Source organism: Tachypleus tridentatus, chromosome 10 (genome assembly GCF_004210375.1).
Source record: "Tachypleus tridentatus isolate NWPU-2018 chromosome 10, ASM421037v1, whole genome shotgun sequence".
Classification (NCBI taxonomy): Eukaryota; Metazoa; Arthropoda; class Merostomata; order Xiphosura; family Limulidae; genus Tachypleus; species Tachypleus tridentatus.
Window position 1 is genome coordinate 13,216,359 of NC_134834.1, and position 13,762 is coordinate 13,230,120.

Sequence of the window (13,762 nt, forward strand, 5' to 3'; positions counted from 1 at the left end):
TAGTGTAATATTGATTAATATATATAGTGTAATATTGATTAATATCTATAGTGTAATATTGATTAATATCTATAGTATAATATTGATTAATATATATGGTGTAATATTGATTAATATATATAGTGTAATATTGATTAATATCTATAGTGTAATATTGATTAATATATATGGTGTAATATTGATTATATATATAGTGTAATATTGATTAATATATATAGTGTAATATTGATTAATATCTATAGTGTAATATTGATTAATATCTATAGTGTAATATTGATTAATATATATAGTGTAATATTGATTAATATCTATAGTGTAATATTGATTGATATCTATAGTGTAATATTGATTAATATCTATAGTGTAATATTGATTAATATCTATAGTATAATATTGATTAATATATATGGTGTAATATTGATTAATATATATAGTGTAATATTGATTAATATCTATAGTGTAATATTGATTAATATATATGGTGTAATATTGATTAATATATATAGTGTAATATTGATTAATATCTATAGTGTAATATTGATTAATATATATAGTGTAATATTGATTAATATCTATAGTGTAATATTGATTAATATATATAGTGTAATATTGATTAATATCTATAGTGTAATATTGATTAATATCTATAGTATAATATTGATTAATATATATGGTGTAATATTGATTAATATATATAGTGTAATATTGATTAATATCTATAGTGTAATATTGATTAATATATATGGTGTAATATTGATTAATATATATAGTGTAATATTGATTAATATCTATAGTGTAATATTGATTAATATCTATAGTGTAATATTGATTAATATATATAGTGTAATATTGATTAATATCTATAGTGTAATATTGATTGATATCTATAGTGTAATATTGATTAATATCTATAGTGTAATATTGATTAATATATATAGTGTAATATTGATTAATATCTATAGTGTAATATTGATTAATATCTATAGTATAATATTGATTAATATATATGGTGTAATATTGATTAATATATATAGTGTAATATTGATTAATATCTATAGTGTAATATTGATTAATATATATGTATATATAGTGTAATATTGATTAATATATATAGTGTAATATTGATTAATATATATAGTGTAATATTGATTAATATCTATAGTGTAATATTGATTAATATATATAGTGTAATATTGATTAATATCTATAGTGTAATATTGATTAATATCTATAGTATAATATTGATTAATATATATGGTGTAATATTGATTAATATATATAGTGTAATATTGATTAATATCTATAGTGTAATATTGATTAATATATATGGTGTAATATTGATTAATATCTATAGTGTAATATTGATTAATATCTATAGTGTAATATTGATTAATATCTATAGTGTAATATTGATTAATATATATAGTGTAATATTGATTAATATCTATGGTGTAATATTGACTGATATATATAGTGTAATATTGATTAATATTGACAACTGATGTCTATTGATATTTAGTTTAAAGTTCAGTGAGCTAGTGAAAGAAGCGTTAATATTTAAAGTAAACAGCAGTGAATTGTTGTCAGAAGCGTTAATATTTGAAGTAAACAGTAATGAATTGTTGTTCTAATTATTTATTTTCAATTAGCCTTGGTCTGTTTGTTTGTTTTGAATTTTCACGCAAAGGTACACGAGAATTATCTGTGTTCGCAGCCCCTAATTTAGCAGTGTAAGACTAGACGGAAGTCAACTAGTCATCACCACCCACCGCCAACTCTTGAGCTACTCTTTTAACAGCAAATAATGCGATTGATTGTCACATTATAACGCCCTCACGGCTGAAAGAACGAGCATGTTTGGTGTGACGGGGATTCGAACTTGCAACTCTCAGATTACGAGTTGAGCGCCCTAACCACCTGGCCGTGCTGGACCGAGACTTTGTCTCGTCACTTTCTATACACGAAAGTGTCACTCAGTTCCTATAATCAACGAGTTTCTCTTTTTAATTTACTATTTGGTGACATATAGTTTTATTCCTGTTCTCTAGTAAGTTATTGTTGAAAAAGCTAATATGTGTTAATGCTGACTACTGGGTTTTCCCTTTTAACCTATTGTCTTTTAGATTAATTAAAATCATACTTGTTTTGCAGGTTGATTATCAGAGAGAAAACTATTTTTTTGCATTAATTATTGTCTATGAGTTGTTTTTTGTTACTAATTAATTAATATCAGGTAAATTTTCAAACGAAGTTTAATGACTACAGAGTTGTGTTTCCATTACTTAATCTCTCATCCTAAGTGCGATTTGCTGTTCTGCTTGTAACTACTTTAACTGATTGTTAACTGATTCTATAAAATCAAGATCCTCTAAGTGCTTTATCCGATTTATTGATATATAGACTGATGAGTTAATGTGATGCGAGTTATCATCCAAACTACATCAGTGGAAACTAATCTATAGGAGACCATTACAAAGAGCAGGCCCAGCATGGCCATATGGGTTAAGGTGTTCGACTCGTAATCCGAGGGTCTCGGGTTCGAATCCTCATCGCACCAAACTATGCTCGTCCTTTCAGCCGTGGGGACGTTATAAATGACGGTCAATCCAACTATTCGTTGGTAAAGAGTAGCCCAACAGTTGACGGTGAGTGGTGATGACTAGCTGCCTTCCCTCTAGTCTTACACTGCTAAATTAGGCGGCTAGCACAGATAGCCCTCGTGTAGCTTTGCGCGAAATTCAAAACAAACAAACACGAAGAACAAGCTCATTTTGTTGTCGTAGTTTTAGGAAGTAAACCTAAACAAAACTGTTGATAAATTGTGAAAAATAAACCTGTATAGTATAACAAATATCCATTAAACTGTTCGTTTGTGCATAATATCGAACAATGAGGCGCAGTGTTATAACATTATTTACACACCTATATTAATTTTGTCTATTGCTGTTATAAAATACCTATTTCTACTTTGGATAGTTAAACTCCAGCTGTGCTGATGAGCTTTGAGAAGGTAAACTGCAGTCCACAGAAGTGGACGTGGTCAGTCAAGAAATGCATTACGCCTCCAGGTCACATGTTTCTCTCTTCAATTTTTACCTTCCATGGGAAAGAAAAGAAAGCTGTAACATATATGTATTGATAAATTGTTTTACCTGGAGATTTCCTCTGTATTGTAGAACTATCATTCCCTCATAAAGTGTGTCAAAGTTCAAATTGCCAATGTAATTACATATGCAAATGAAGAAGTGGAAAACTCTCTCATTATATTGTGTCTGAGTTTACAGCACGTGGAAGGTGTTCATTCGTTGTTGCTGATAGCACCATACAATCTCTGAAACCTGAATTTTCCTAGACAATTATTTAATCCAATATTTAGGCAGATAACAACGCTGTGTGAATCTAATAGTTTTGTCTATTGAAAGCCATGACGATATGTTTGGGTGTTTGAGTTCGTTATTTAACCAGTCACGTTTCGTTTAATGTAATGCACTACATTTCAAATTTTCGAGTGTTGTCAACGCTAGGAATACTTGGATGTTATAAGTCACGTGTCCGAGGTCTGTTTTCATCGTAAAGGTTTCAATAGTTTGTTTGCCCATTGGAAATGCTAAATATGAACCTTTTTCTGAGTGCATTTTACTTCATCAAACTAATGACCTCTAAACAAAGGTCGGTTAGCACCTTTGTTAGAGAGAGAGTGGTCAACCGCAGTACTCATTTAGGCTGATCTGTGCTTGACTCATATCACTGGTCTCGTGCTGTTAACGCACCAGTGAATATTATCATCTCGATAAAAACCGTTAAAATAAACAAAATAAATATGTAAGTTACGCGTAGATCATCGCATGAAGAGCGCGTGACGTAGGAACGAACTAACGGCACGTGATCCCAGCACGCGTGCTTCGTAGTTGAACTAATGATTATGTGTACAGTCAATGGCTGCTGCTTTTATTTCGAAGCGTGACCTAGGTCACGCGACATGTTTTCAGCATTGATCCTTTTGTGTTAACTCCATCTAGTTAACCCACAAATATGTATATCATAAGTTGGTTTATTTTTTTTACTACTATTATCATTATTACTGAAATTGAAAGTGTCTGGCGCGTTAAATGCTAACCAAATTTTCCCAGCTTGAGTCGACCTTATGTAGTATAGGCGTTGTTAGTAATAACTAGGAATTACAAAACTGTGCGAAAAAAAAAAATGTTTAAAAATAACCCAAGTGAAATGATATTTCTTTGACGCTACTATGTTTGGGTTCTTTATTTCACTTTAAAACCGGTTCTTGTATACTGATTGTTACCATTTTAATGGATTCTGTAAAATCAAAATTTTCCAAGTGCTTTATTAGATTTATCAAACAGAAATCTAAGCTAATTTGATTACATTGTCCCCCGCTGGTACAGCGGTAAGTCTACGGATAAACAACGCTAAAATCAGGGGTTCGATTCCCTCTCGGTGGATTCAAGAGATAGCCTGATGTGGCTTTGCTATAAGAAATAACACACACTCATTAAAATATGTTTTTAGGCCCGGCATGGCCAGGTGTTTAAGGCACTCGACTCGTAGTCTGAGGGTCGCAGGTTTGAATCCCTGTCACACAAAACATGCTCGCCCTATCAGCCGTGGAGGCATTATAATGTTACAGTCAATTCCACTATTCGTATAAAGGTGGCGTAGGTGGTGGTGACTATCTGCCTTCCCTCTAGTCTTACACTGCTAAATTAGGGACGGCTAGCGCAGATAGCCCTCGTGTAACTTTGCGCGAAATTCAAAACAAACCAAATCATTATACAAATATAATTCTGACAGAGATACAAGATAAATCAACATTCTACAAACATAATTTTGACAGAGTTACAAGAGAAATAAACATTCTATAAACATAATTCTGACAGTTACAAGAGAAATCAATATTCTACAAACATAATTCTGACAGTTACAAGAGAAATCAATATTCTACAAACATAATTCTGACAGAGTCACAAGAGAAATCAACATGTACAAACATAATTCTGACAGAGTCACAAGATAAATCAACATTCCACAAACATAATTCTGACAGACTTATGAGATAAATCAACCATTCTGCCAGTTTTGCTTCATCGTCAGTATTTAGGTCTTGAAGACCTGAGAGGGTCAGGTTCAGACTGACCGCTTCCTTCTGGCTCTTGTCGTTTGATTGTTCTATGGTTTAGGTTTGATAAGCTGGTTTGGATGTTTATCAGTTTCTGCTAATAGTTTCGTTTTCGGTGATACGTCCATTTTATGTTATCTGGCTGTGTTATTATGTTCTGGCGTGTATGTGGAAGCACAAGTATTTGCATGATCCGTGGTAGTAATTGCATTTGGCGTTATATTGATATTTTAATGGTTAGTATTACATTGTCGTTGTGGTTTTGAGGGTTCTATGTTGTGATAAACATTCGACGAGTATGTTTTTGTTTACTTCTGTTATGTAGCTCAGAGATTCCTGCTTTCCTGTTTGAACAGTTGTGTATTCTTCATTTGTTTTGTCTTGTCTTGATTTTAGATGTGTGTCTTTGTTGGCTGAACATATGAATGTTTCTAGAATTGGTTTGTGTTTGTGATTTCTTCAGGTGTGGGAGCTGGTGGTGTTCTCTTTGTTTCTTTATGTTATTAGTAGCGATTAAAGCAGTGAGTTTTGTGGTCTTTTGAGGACAGTCGGTGTTTCTACGCTCTCCCCCCACATCCTACACTGCAGTTGACAGTTGTAACAATGGTAATTTTGTAAGTTTTACATTGTACTCTTGACACCAGAGTATGACACCTTCCTATATTCTACTCTTGACGTCTTGCATTTCATGTTGTTGTGAGGATTTATTGTTTAAATTCAAGTTACTCGAAAACACAGCCACGAAACTGACCACACAGAACTATTCGAAACTTATTGAACAGAGAGCAAACATTTTATTACCTTATTGACCAAACGCGCCATCCGTGGCTCAGCGGTGACTGGGCTCCTAAGGCCAAAAATTATATTTTGACGCCTGTAGTGGGCTGAACACAAACAGCCCATTGTGTAATTTTTGTGCTTTACAAAAAAGAAACTATGACTACACTCAAAAATAAGTAGATGACCAGTGCCATTATGTCATCGGTTATTCTTCCTAAATATTAGTGACCGAACATGGCCTAGTGGCCGACATTCTAACGAACACCTGGATCACAGGAGAAGTTTCCAGTCACATTGTATCACTCGAAACTAGCGTTATGTCTGATATAAAACATTTATACAGTTTTTTTTTAACTTGTTGTGTTGATTCAGTATAAGAAACAAAACTCATTAATGCTCAAATTATAAAAAGCAGCTGATTAACGTGAATAAGCTGCAGAAGTTGGCAAGAATGTCAATGAAAGATTGCATCAGGACCGAAACCATCAGACAGAGGTTGAAAGATTCATAGACGATGTGAAATAATTGCTTCAGATGACTCAGTCACGCGGATGAATATTGTCTGTTCTTGGTATGAGAGTGATAAATATGACTCTGGATGGGAAAGCTACACTGGGAAGACCGAATAAAAGATGGATGGATACAGTGAGAGAGGACAGGAGAAAATGTGATGTGAATAGAACTCTAGAACGGAAGATGGAGGTTTATTTCTTTTGTTTTGAATTTCGTGCAAAGCTACACGAGGGCTATCTGCGTTAGCCGTCCCTAATTTAGCAGTGTAAGACTAGAGGGAAGGCAGCTAGTCATCACCACCCACCGTCAACTCTTGGCCTACTCTTTTACCAACAAATAGTAGGATTGACCGTCATGTCATAACGTCCCCACGGCTGAAAGGGCGAGCATGTTTGGTGCGACGGGGGTTCGAACCCGTTACTCTAAAATTATGAATCCTAACCATCTGCCCATGAGAATAGGAAGAGAGGAGGGGCAAGCCCCCATCCCCTCAAAACAACAACAAACAAACAAACAAACAGATACAAGTTATTAGGACAAATGCTGACAGGAAGAATAAAAATTAACAATCTATTTTGTTTTACTTAGTTGGTATTAACTTTAATATTAACATATTTGAGAGGTAAGATACGGGATTAGTTCTTTTGTCTAACATGTTTTCTCTAAAAGTCCGACAATCCGCGCAGTTTTCATAGCATACCTGTAGCTGTTAACGAAGGAGCGAGGTAATTACGTCAGACATCTGAAATGACGTAGTACGTTCGAAAGCCTTGTCGAAAGAAAGCGTTCTGGGTTGGGAGAACTGTTATAACTAAAGCGCATTCGAAGCAACCGACAAATGATTCAAAAGCGATAAAACAAATTATTTGAAAATAGAACGAATCAAATGCAGAACTCATTTGACAGTTTTTTAACCATCTGGCTTTAATGAAACTCTTTTCTGTTTTTCTTTTAACTAACTTTTCTCTGGTGCACCACGATAAAGACCTTCAACTACGATGGTAATATGCATAACAATATATTTGTTTCGAAGACCTTGGATCGTTTATTTTTAAGACCGAAACTTATAGTAACAAACAAATTTCGTATTAGTATTAGGTGGATTGAATTATTTTAGCTACTCGGTTAAACGCAAAAAACAACAAAACATTAAAAAAAATAAACACGCGCATGCTCATTTACTTAGAATTTCGGTCACTAAGTTCTCTGAATTTAACTAAGGTAAAAAGAAACATGAGATATACGAATCTGATTGGACATTTATGATTTCCTGTATTTGTTATTGGCTGTAATTTTTTTTCGTGTTAGACAAATGTTTATATGGTTTATCGTTAACATTCCCTGCTTTCCAAGAAGTCATATATCCACCCCCCTTTATCGTTAACATTCCCTGCTTTCCAAGAAGTCATATATCCACCCCTTTATCGTTAACATTCCCTGCTTTCCAAGAAGTCATATATCCACCCCACCCCATTGATACTGATCATACTATTTTAAGTGACTAAGTCACTGGGGTATTAACGACCGCTTTTTTGTAGCTGCCTGACATAGTCCTTCCTCGGTTTAATTTGGCTAAGTAGTCCCTACAACTGGCCATTTAAACCGTAGTACTAGCAGACAACCACGAGCCTGTAATCCACTGATTGTTCCCCTGTGACGGAGAAGCTGAGCGAAGCCACGTGCTGAGGCATCAGGTACTAGTTCTGCGTGCGTCGAGAAATAGGAATGGACATGGCGGGAAATAGAAGAAATGGAGATATAAAGTACCGATCATTTGTTGCAATCAGAGCCATCTAGCTGTAAAGTTTTAACTTTATGAGTATCCATAAACGTTTTTCCACGATGTCGGTATATAAAACACGTTACGACTCATTCACTCACTTACACGTAAATGTACATAATATACATTTCCTGCACAGATATATACACGTAAACAACACTCACGTACAGACGTATAAGTGTGTGTAGGTAACTTGTGTTTTCTGTACGTATTTAATATACTCCTATCCGTTAAGCTATATTGTATTTATATGCTCACGTGCGCGACTGTTCCTCTTTTCCTTATTCGTCTTCTCCGTTAGACAAAAGTGTTATGCCTAGAAAACACTTCTGTTGGGGCTAGTTGTAGGTTTGGCCTCGATTCAGATTCCTGATTTATAAAGATATGAGGCATTTGGTGTCGCAGTTTTGAGGAGGACGTTTTATAAAACTGTGAAGAAAAATTGCTCACGACAACTGTTGCTACTGGTCACGATTAAGTTTAACACTGCGCTAAAACAGAGGGCATTTAAAATATTACGCAGACAGTAAGTTTAACCACACAACTGAACCAAACGATGATACATACAAAAAATAAAAATTCTTAGCTTTTAGGAATTGTTCCTAAGAAATCAATAGCATATTATTTGACTAAGATATCTTATGATTGTATACGTTTGAACTAGTTCGTACGATAATTGGTTTAGGAACAATAAAATATATACAATAATACAATAATTCACTTTTTCTAAAACAAAATACTATCAGCTATCAAATATTGTTAGTTCTTTCTTTAATTACAGAAAGATTTTTTAAAAACTCTTTTGTTCTGCTTAAAATGGAAGAACTTTTAGAATTGTACTTTTCTGTTTAGCAATGAAGATATCTTAAAACTATGTTTTCTGTTTAAAATAGAAGAACTTATAAAATTGTACTGTTCTGTTTAACAAGGAAGATATTTTAAAACACTGTTGTTCTGTTTAAAATTGAAGAGCTTTTGAAATTGTACTTTTCTGTTTAACAACGAAAATATCTTAAAACTATGTTGTTTGTTTAACAAAAGAAACTTTTGACAGACATAGATGTGAAACATCTCCGGATGTCAGCAACATTTTATCCTTTGACATAAACGTTGTATGTGTTGAGCTCTGAGTTCCTTTTGCTACACAGTATTGTTTCCTCAGGAGTTTAAATTGTCCCTATAAAACGACATCCTAGATATTTTTCTGCTCTTAAATTTTTTTGCTGTTAAACCAGTCTGAAGTGTTATGAAAGAAAAAGCCCGAACTAATACACAAATAAGTTTGTGTTAGGAAGTGACATCACTCTACGTTGAGCCAGAGCAAACTATACCGGATGTGAAGATGCGACAAGTGACACTTGATGAGATAAGCCAACAAATCCTTTGTCGACAGAACAGAAAGCAGCCAATCAAGTAGAACGAGGATGAGGATCCAACAACGACCACATTACACACAAACACTTCGAGTTTCTCTGGACAAATGCTTTCAACCAGTTGTCATGGCAACGCTGGTGTGAAAGGAGAGAAATAATACCACGCCCATTCGACTACCAACTCGACGCCTAAAGAGATTATTAAATTATCTATTTTGAACGTGTATTTGCCATGCTTTTTCGCCATCACCTGTACAACCCCGCAATACATAGAGAGACGTTATCTAGCCATAACTGCTTGTTTGATGCCTGAAAATGAAAATAAACTGAAGCTTAGAAAATGAAGTTTTATCTACGTATATCTACCTGTCTCTGTGTTTTTCTACCTTTCTATCTACTCAGTAGAACCATACCAACGAATCTTGACGCATTTCAATGGCAAACATCCCTAGTTGAAATAAATATACTTTAGAAAGTTACAATAAAAAGATGGCTCGTTTAAAAAATATTACGTCACCTTCTGAAAGTCAGCGAAGTGCCCATGATTTTATTAGTATAGAATACATTCTAATCATTAATAATATTCTACGTGTTTCAGACGTATCTTCCCTCTCAGCGACTTTAGTTTATGTCATGATTAAGTTCCGTTTTCCATTACCTTAAAACATCAGTTATCGCACCAGAATAGAACAAAATTAGCTAAGTGTAAACTATTTTTACACAAGGACAAGGGTTAACATTTTAAATATCTGAATAGAATTTCAGAAAACTTTTCTTCTGTTGAAAAGGAAGAGATAGTGAAAGTGTTTCTGAGAAACAAGATGGCGAATGTGTTTCATGACTTCCTGTTGCATCATTTGCAAACAGAACGTCATTCAGTTTCAACATTTAACGAACTTTCTCACCGCGAATCACGTTGTTTTCTGATGTCATTTTTTTACATGTCTCTTTACTGTTCTTTGAAACGCGTCATTAAAAAAGATAAACCTTTTTTACTTGGACAGCAATTGTAAAAAACACGCAAAAAACACGTCCACGAACAATTCTTTTGGTAGATTATGACGCTAAAAACTCCCTCGTCAAAATACAGTGGTGGGTTAACCCTATATTTCAGGTGATAAAGTTATTGTTTACTGTGTGAAAAATCACGTGTTGGATGGCGCGAAGAAGTTTATTACAATGCTATTTTTAACTTTAAGTATTGTTCCTAGGAAATCAATGGAAGATTGTTTTAGCCTAGCATAAACCTTGATATATTTAGATGCTTCAAAAACAGTAATACTGTTTTACTCTTAATATTATTATATCTTAGTAATATGTACACTCACTTGTATGCTCACATTTTTCAATATGAGAGCCTTTATTTGCTCGTTGTTGTTGTTTTTAAATTTTGTAACTATGATTTGTTGTTTTACGAAATTATAACAACAAATACGTTAGAGAATAGTTTTAAGAGACGGCTGGCACTGCTGAGACAAGTTGCGGGTTTTCCGCAGCCAACATCCGGCGAGCTCTTACTCAGCAGGGAAAACACGACACTTGAAGGGTCTCATTTGTTTCGACTCAAATTAGTTTCTCTGCGAGGGCTGTCAGCGCACGAGCAGCTCGTGAGGCTTCTGACCAAAACTTTATCACTTCCTGTTACCCCCGTCGAGATCTGGAAGTACAAGAAATGAGGGGTGTTGAACGATACCCTAATGTTGTGACTGTGCCGATAATTAAATCTGTTCAACGGCGAGTCGCCGAGGGAGGGGGAAAACCAATGGTGCAACCGTATCGTGAACACGATTTGACACACACAAAACTATGCAAGTCTCGTTGGAAAATGTTAAATCTTTAAGGCTTCAGTCTAGCACCGTACAGTGCGATGGAATCGGACAGACCTCTTGCAATAAAGACAAAATGTGTTCAGTTTGTTCGTAATGAGTCGCGAGGAGTGGAAAACAAAAAGCAATACAACAGAATAGGAGTAAAAAGCTCGTATCTCTCGGGTCGTAATGAATCAAAAGTTGTTTTCCTTTGCTTCGGATACAACTAATAAAATTAGTATGCAAATTTCAACACAGAAAGAACCCTTTGTTAGTATATTATTTTCTGCTGTCCTTAAATTTAGTGTTTTTAACTAGGTGAGCGAATTTTAAAATTTCTAGTAAAATATGACAACTTACGTCTATCTCATTTATTGTGATTTTACGGTAAGTTTTTTGATGTTTAAACAGTAAGTGTTGTTCTTGTGAGAACACGTGGCAACTTCTCACAGTCGGAAAAATAGAAATTTGAATCTTTTTAATTTGTAATGTTAAAAAATGGAACTCTTTTTCTTTAATTCTGTAGCTTTGCGCTTAACTACAAACAAACGTGTTCACTTATGAATATGAATATATAATGATTTCTGTTTCACTAAAACATAAATATCCCTAGGATCTTATTTCATTGAGAAAAAACAATTTGTGATTAAATTAGTCGCTACGAATATTTACGAGTGTGTTGTCATATAGCAAAGCTACATCCGGCTATTTGCTGTGTCCACCGAAAGGAATTGAACCCCGGGGTCAACGGGGTATTTACAGGTCAAACTTTAATCAGATTATCTACTGGCAACCATTTTAATATATTCATCTCAAAGTTTTCTTAAAGCCTACGAAACAAAACATTAAAACAATTAGGAGCTTTATGCAAAAGTGAAACATTTGCTTTCTTGGTTGGTTATATAACATCAAAAAATATGGGCTGTTGGGTACCGAACGAACATATCATTGTTTCAGGCGTTTTTCAGCAATGTTAACTACACATTCTCACGACAGGACAAATAAAACGGTGTATGGAACCTTATAATATATATATATATTCGTTGTCTATAACCAATGTTTGCATCCGTTCTCTCTCTTTTAAAGTTCAGTGAAAGCTTTTACAGTAAACATAATCACTGATGTTTAACAGCGCCATCTATAGCTGGAAATGCAAGCCTTAATTTATTAAATCCGTCATACATTTCGCATAAACTATCATACCTGTAACAGAATTTAAAAATAAAAACTATAAACTGTTTTGTCTGTATATGTTTAAAATTAGAAATTAGCTATTTGTAGCCTAACAAAATATCGATATATTTGTGATAGTTGAAAAACAGATAGAAACATTGTTATTATTATATGTTAGTAATATCTGCCCTTACATGCATATACATACTTTTCCATGTGAGGGTTGTTATTATTTTTAATTAGATCTTTGCTATATGAATAAACATGTCAATATATGTCAACAGACTGCCACACTAATTCCAGTATTGGTTTTCTTTGTTTCCAGATATCCGCTCAAAGCTACTCCGCGACTAAATGTGCAAACCATTCCTAATTTGAACTGATAGACAAATGGGAAGACAACTTGTAAACAGTACATACCGTCACCTCTGTTAAAATTAGAGACGATAATACGCGGATGTATCTTGTATAGTTTTACTAAAAACAAATTAAACAAACTGTTGTTTCCCCATTATTGTAAGTATTATTGTTGTATTGTTATTATTAGATCCTAGTCATGCGTGTAGTTTAACATTAAAATCACTCTCATTATATTTTTGTTATATAGACACAAACACATATATATATGTGTGTGTCCACACTTTGCCATACAAAGATATTATTACCAGTAGTTGCTACTAATTTCTACACGTATGCAACTGTCTGTAATTAATTTTATATATAAATATATATTTTATATGTATAATTTTATATATAATACCAATATTATATCCTAATTAAATGTTTTCGTTTTCTGTTTGTTGATATGTTGTTCCTATTTTAATATTTTAAACTATTTTAGCATTATTAGTTATATTCATTATTGAGGGATGTTATTTCATCTTTCATATCTTCATAGTAACGCCATTATCTCTACCGTTGTTTTACATTTGTATTTAATTTCTAAACGGCAAAAGAATAAAGTCACCTTATGTTAGTGCTTTTAACCCTAACTCCTGTTTAGCGTTATTTCAATGAGCAGATGGCATGAATAGATCGTAGGTAAGCTTTATTGCTACTTTGCTATAAAAGAGAGAGAAAAAAAAACACCTCTATGCGCATGCGCTATTAGAACAAACTTGCAAGAGCTAGTCATGCGTGATCTAGTATACTTGTAAATACCATCTGTGTCGTATATTGTTGCGAAATTATGTAAAAA

At 33.5% G+C, this 13,762-nt stretch overlaps 1 long non-coding RNA gene across 1 annotated transcript in view; it reads left to right on the plus strand.

The window, feature by feature from the left end:
• Positions 1–13,004, plus strand: part of LOC143228011 (uncharacterized) — a 51,807-nt gene extending 38,803 nt beyond the window's left edge. Inside the window, exon 3 of the long non-coding RNA XR_013015147.1 lies at positions 12,890–13,004. This is a non-coding gene — a long non-coding RNA (uncharacterized LOC143228011). The remainder of the gene's footprint in view (positions 1–12,889) is intronic.
• The last annotated feature ends 758 nt before the right edge of the window (positions 13,005–13,762 follow it).